General features: G+C 45.9%; 1 long non-coding RNA gene across 1 annotated transcript; it reads right to left on the bottom strand.

Annotated features, from left to right (window-relative positions):
• Positions 1-923: 923 nt before the first annotated feature.
• On the bottom strand, positions 924-6,186 carry LOC119450662 (uncharacterized). The gene is made up of 3 exons (XR_005191446.2): positions 5,878-6,186; positions 1,920-2,058; positions 924-1,056 (listed from the first exon to the last, which is right to left on the bottom strand). It is a non-coding gene; the product is annotated as an uncharacterized LOC119450662 (long non-coding RNA).
• Between the last annotated feature and the right edge of the window lie 315 nt (positions 6,187-6,501).

The following is a 6,501-nucleotide window of genomic DNA, read 5'->3' as shown; positions in this document are numbered from 1 at the left end:
TGAGCACAGTAGACTAACAGCAGTGCAAAATAGTTTGCCAATATTGCTACAAAACCCATATAAAATGACTAAAAATGCTGCTTCAAGCTGTCATTACATAAACGTGATGACAAAAATAATCAGGTGCAGCTCAAACAACACAAGCGGCCATGCTACTTATTAGGTCACCACGTCATTTTTTGTACATAAAACATGGCGGCAACATGAAATTTGCAAACGAAATTACTAAGAAAACTACTATACAGCACCGAACACTTTTCACGCTGAGAAGAATACAAGGCAAATGTAATTAAATGTGTACTTAATCAACTGAGACACATCACAATAGTGTTAGTACTCTGCAAAACAACTGAAAATGTCCAACAGCAACACAAAAATTGCAATGCAAGTAACTAAAAAGCAGATGGGATCATGAAGACTGAATTTTAGAAATGCTTAAAGGCAACCACCACTAAGCACACTAATCAACATGAGTAAAATGTGCGTTGAAAAACTGCTGAGGGAACTACTGAACATCAATAACAACAAAGTCTAAAAGAGTAAGAATTAACCCGTGGATTAAATCTATATGGAGAGAATGAATGTGCTTTTTGAATAATGAGCTGCCAAGCGAAAGACGAAGCTAAGAGCTCCCAGAAATGAACCTCTTATCAAGAAACAAAGCATTTCCTAAATAATAAGCACTGAGTGGACACATTGCTTCACTTAACACATAGAAAAAAGAGAAACAAACATACAAATTAGTATCCTAATTTGTCCCTCAAAATCACCTGTTGACTAGAACTGCTAATGATCAGAACCGGCCATAAAGAAAAATGAAGTGGAAAGCCCACACAAGTGAATCTCATACTGAAAGTGAACATGCTTCCTGGATAGTGAGCATTGATCACACACATTGCTTAACATATATGCTAAAATAAGAAGAGAAAAAGTAACAATGATGCTGTGAAGGTACTATCTATAGCTACTTGGTAGCTGCTGTAATCGGGCACACGAATGTCATGGCACTGGCATGGGATTGGAGTGCAGCGGGCAAGGAAGGTACTCATTCAGCATCTGATGGGAAGGCAAGAAAGAAATCCATTTTACTAGCTGCCAGCATACACCATTCAGGAAAACAAATGCACCTGTCACATGTTATTCCTTTGCTCTTGGTCGTGTTGCATCTGCTCCTATGAGTTAGCACCTAAAAGCATAGACTCATTCATGGCCATCAAGAACTCCAAAAATTCACAAGGCAATAAAAGCCTGTGAAGTGATACACATAATTATAGTGCAAGTCCCAGCTGCAAGGTGCATCAATGTAGTATCGACCAAGAAATTTACAGACCACGGGATCTCAGAAAACACTAAATATCCGAGCAGCCCTTAAAAGCCAGTAAAATCGTACATCACAATGTTGTTCGCATATACAAGTAGAAGCTGGAAATGGGAATACCAGGCTGCGTTTTGAGGCTGCCGAGATATCAGCCTTTTTGTCAGATCTCTTGGTTCGTAAACATTTTTGGTTGAGAGTACACTGTATTCAAGGCCATGCTGCCAATGCTGCTGATTACTCGGCACACACCCACCCAATCTTTCCTGTCTACCCCACCTTATTCCAAACCCTATATAGTAGGTATTAAAATTCTCCCCCAGCAAGGGATACACACACTATCACCTGACCAAGCTAAGAAAATTGTGCGAACAAGGCTGCAGACCGGGCAGGAGGTCCACACCAGCCATCACCTGTACGTTGAACTGTCCCCACTTCCAACAGAATAAAACATGTCTAAAGAACAATTAAGAGATTATTTTAAATTCAAGGCACCGAAGGACTTGAACCATGGCACAAAATGCTCAGCGTTGAAGGTTGCTCTTTTACTCTTGTGAGAAGCAGATGAAGCCAATTGCAATAATAGTTCCATTCAAAAACATACCTTCATTTGAGTCTTCAACAGACGTTGCAGGCTCCTTGTGTTCGAGGGTGCCTGATGCCCTTTCCGGTGCATGTCTGAGCCATGATTTGATGGCATCTTCAACATCTGTTGTGCTTCCTTGGGGAAACTGTTGCAGCAGCTGAAATCAACCCACATATATTGTTAGTGTAGTAACTCGATTTTCTTCAATAGCGACCACATTTTCTTCAATAGCAAGCATTGACAAACCCCAATGCATCTTGTAAAGACCACAGGACAATTTTTTTTTCATCTGTACTCATGTAACAGTATGTACCGAATGTCACATAGCTAAGGAAATCTCAGATATCTCCATCAGCACTCAACATTTGCATAGATATTGAATTGATGGTACATTAAGTTTACCCTAATTTGTGTGCGGTATGTACAGTCAACCACAAAAGTTTGCGGACCACGCGAGCGCGTGCCAGACTGCCTATCCGCGCCACCTAGCGGTACGCCACCTAGCGGCGACAGGGGCGCTCTCCCGGATATGAGCCCTCTTGGTACTCGCCTGCCTGTTAATTTTTTTATTCCCGTGCATGACATTGTTAGTTCGTTGTGTTGACGCAGAGCGCTGTCTGCGATAAGACCGCCACATATCTGGCTTGATAGCAGTATCGGAGCAATCACTGCAACCTTTGTCGACTGGTGTGCCAGTGGGTAGATAAGTTTCACGAAGCGCTGCGACGATTTTTTTACGCGACGTTTACTGGCGCACTTTGGTTGGCAGCATCTTGGTCCAATGAGTGTTGCTGCTTCTGCGTGTTGAGAGAAAGGGTAGGGAGGTGTTTCACTGTCATCAAAAATAAAGAAAAAGCGGATGCATAGAAAATTTTCTTTCACACATAGGCGCATCTTCGCATCAGTCGCTGAAAACGTAGTAGACTTGCTTCAGGCCACGTGGTGATTGCCTATTTGGAAAGATGCCGCTGCGTGTTCCACTTGACGAAAGAAGGCACATTGTGCGTTTATTTATAGAGGGAATACCTCAGCGCGAAATCTGCCGCCGAACCAACAGGAGCCGGACTGCCGTGAATAGGATTATTCAAGCTTTCCGCGACGATGACAGATTCACAGATATGGAGCGCAGTGGGCGTCCAAGGGCCACGACTGAGGAAGAGGACCGCCTGATTACGGCCGCCATCGTGGCTGATCCTTTTCAAAGTGCAGAGAATATCCGAGAAGCGCTCTCGCTCACGTATCGTCTGAGACTGTAAGAAGGCTGAGTGAGCTTGGCCTGCAGTCTTTCGTAGCAGCACAGAAGCCCTGCCTCTCAGACAGCCAGCTACAAGAACGACTCATGTTCGCTACAGCAATGAAAGATTGGAAAACAGAGAAATGGGGCGATGTCATCTTTAGCGACGAGTCAACTTTTTCCACGCGCTGGGACCAACGGAAGCGGGTTTGGCGTCCACTAAACTGCAGGTGTGTTTACAGTGTATTGGCAGTTAATTCACGAAGCTAATTCTGCATCACAACATGTTTCACGTAAAATGAGCTTTTGGACATTACGAGATTTTTCTGTACTGGTATTACGTTGAAAACATTAACGATTGTTTCATAGTACTACTTACTCTGAAGCTAATTAAAAGCTGCCAGTGGGTCTTTCAGTACTATCTAATGATGTTTGCACGTTTTCTATTGCAACTCTATAACGGCATTATAAAGTTCATACGCAAGAGGAATCACAACATTTTTAGACGCGCCGCTGGAACCCAATTGTATGCTATTTCTTGCAGATATCTGCCTAATTACACACAGAGTGTTCTATCCAGTGGATGGTGTTCCGTGAGCGTGTGGGGAGCAATCAGCAAAGATGGCCTTGGTCCCCTTGTGCGTCTGGAAGGGCCCTTCACTGCGTCACGGTACTGCGACGTCATCACTAGACACCTCGTTCCGTATGCGCTGGACGGTCCCTTCAGCGACGGCTGCTATTTTTTTCAACACGACCGCAGCCCGATCCATAAAGCACGTATCGTCCAGTCATTGCTAGAAGAACATGCTGTTTGCCAGCTTGAGTGGCCTCCATGTGGCGCCGACTTGAATCCCATAGAAAATGTCTGGGGCATGTTGAAGAAACGGCTGTCCACACGAGCCAACCGCGGCCGCACGGCCGATACGCTGTGGCAAGCGATCGCACAAGAATGGGAAAGCCTGCGCGGTCGACCGGAGATTACTGAATCGTTGTACGAGTCGATGCCCACACGCATCAATAAGGTGCTAGAAAACGGCGGACATTTCACTTCCTACTAGATCATTGAGAGACCTATGTTTCGTGACACTTCTGTAAATGTCTTGTGAATAAATTCATCCCCTTCAGACACGAATTATGATGCACTGTCTGCAAATGCGTCAAATGCGCATGGCATCATTTCAAGACGCTCACTATTACATTCCAAGAAAGAAGACGAAGCAATGTGCTGTTTTGTGCGAGTTTCAGTAAAAAAATTAATTAGCGTATAACTCATTATCTAATTATTCTGAAATCCGTCAGCTTCAATGCTTGCATAAAAAGAATCAACTATTAGGCCCGAAACGCATGCACACTTGCTTTTTCGGTTGTATTCGTGTCGACCGGAGAAAAAAAATACTCTTGACGTTGGTCTTGGAACGCGGCACGTCGAACGATTGTCTAACATGGTAGTGTCTCCAGCAAAGTGATCATCTGCAGCAATACGCAGGACAATGAAGTTAACTGACCGCTAGTTGTCCCATCAGGAAGCGGACACGAATGTGCACACTGAGTTTTAGGTCATTTGAAGAAACACGTGGCGTGGGACGCGCCTCCGAAGTTCGAGTCCCCAAACGAGGACGCCGTGTCGCAAAGGGTTATAAAAAGAGTCATCGCACCCGATTATTTCTTATTTTTCTAAATGTAACCACTATGGCAGCGCGGTGGTTCGGGCTTTGCGCAGCAAAACCTGGGCGCAGGCGATCAAATCCCGGCCTAGTGTCACTTAGCGATGGGGGAGGAACAGAAAAATTCTGCCTACTGACTAAGCATCTGTGTCCCATGGCTGCCTCACCGCTCACTCACGCACTCACGAAAAAAAAAAAAAACTGCATGGCTACGCGAAAATAGAACTGATAACAGCCGAAGAATACGCTGTCTGATTACTTGTACTGATATTCTGCTCTCAAAATATAAGCAAATAGCCCTGGCTAACAAAGAGCGCGTCACGTTGAAAGAGATAGGTAGAAAATATTTGCGCACAGTGCGAAAATAGACAGGCCATAGATTTAAGGAGGGATGCGTCTTCAACGTAGCGCTGCTGTCGATCGCTGGTGACGTAGCGGAAGTGTCGCGAAGAGGCTCTTGGCCACGCGCTCGCGTGGTCCGCAAACTTTTGTGGTTGACTGTACCAAACAAATTGACATAAATCGCTCCCTACTGCTGCATTACTATTTCTCAAATACATATTTGGAGGCAATGCTGCTATGAAAAAGCACATGCCAAGTCGTGTTTGCAGTTGCTGCAGCGTGGATCTCGGACATCGCGTAGCAATTGAAGCAAACTCGCGGAATAATGCAAGCAATTAGCACAAATGCACTCAAGAGGAATAATAAGGATTCATTGAGAAATCGGCGCGCTGATGCTCGCCGCAGTCCACTGCATCGGAAATGACAGCGTCATGCAGTTTCTCTCGGAACATCGCGGGAAACTCCGGCTACATGCTTTGGCGGTTGCTGTTCTGGACGTTCATCCTCCAGCGAGTGCTCGCTTGCGCACTCAAGAAGTGACAAAGATTTCTTCGTCTCTCGAGACGCCTTTTCGGAGACGTACAGTCGTATAGGACACGACACACTTCGCGTCGAAACGCGTAGCGGAGGCGGCGCGAGACGAAGGCAAACGAAAACTACCAAGCGCTTCCTAACACGCCCAATGGCGGTACGTCCCATTTTCAAAGAAAATCGAAGGTGACAAATGAATACTCACATTTTTGCAGGAGAGCTCTTTGCACGACACCGAACGGCACCACAGAACACCTGTTACAACGCCAACGTACACAGCGGCAAAACTACGACCACAGCTACAAAACTGCACATAAAGGCGCCACGTGCCTTCTGTATGGCGGCGGGATCAACGCGAGGCTGTGAGCAGTGCGAGGCGCACAACGAGGGGAGAGGGGTACGCCGGTGGCGAGGCGCTAGTCACCCTCCTCGCTGCTCGCCCTCTCAGTTCCCTCTTTGTAATCGCGGCGTTGCTCGCGGGGAGCAGCACCGCGAATGTCATGACGCCAGCGGAAAAAAAAGAAAAAAAAAAATCAAGAAAACAAATGACGACGCCGACGCGCGCTCGAGGCGCGGATATAGTGAATAGAAGATTCTAGTACACTGTAGCGCGGACATCCTCGCCGGCTGGCTGGCTCGGCAAAATATGGCTATCATTTAGTTTTATTCAGGGGGCTTGGAGGCAGGCCTCTGTACGCCCTCCGCAATTGTTCATTACGTAATATGGCCAAAGCATGATAAAACGGTATCCGCGTAATGTTCATTAGCTGGTGATTTGGGTTCACAATTCCTTTTCACTCAGGACACATCGAGAGGAAACTTTAGTTCT

Source organism: Dermacentor silvarum, chromosome 1 (assembly GCF_013339745.2).
Source record: "Dermacentor silvarum isolate Dsil-2018 chromosome 1, BIME_Dsil_1.4, whole genome shotgun sequence".
NCBI lineage: Eukaryota > Metazoa > Arthropoda > Arachnida > Ixodida > Ixodidae > Dermacentor > Dermacentor silvarum.
This window is presented reverse-complemented; position numbering and strand designations above follow the sequence as displayed.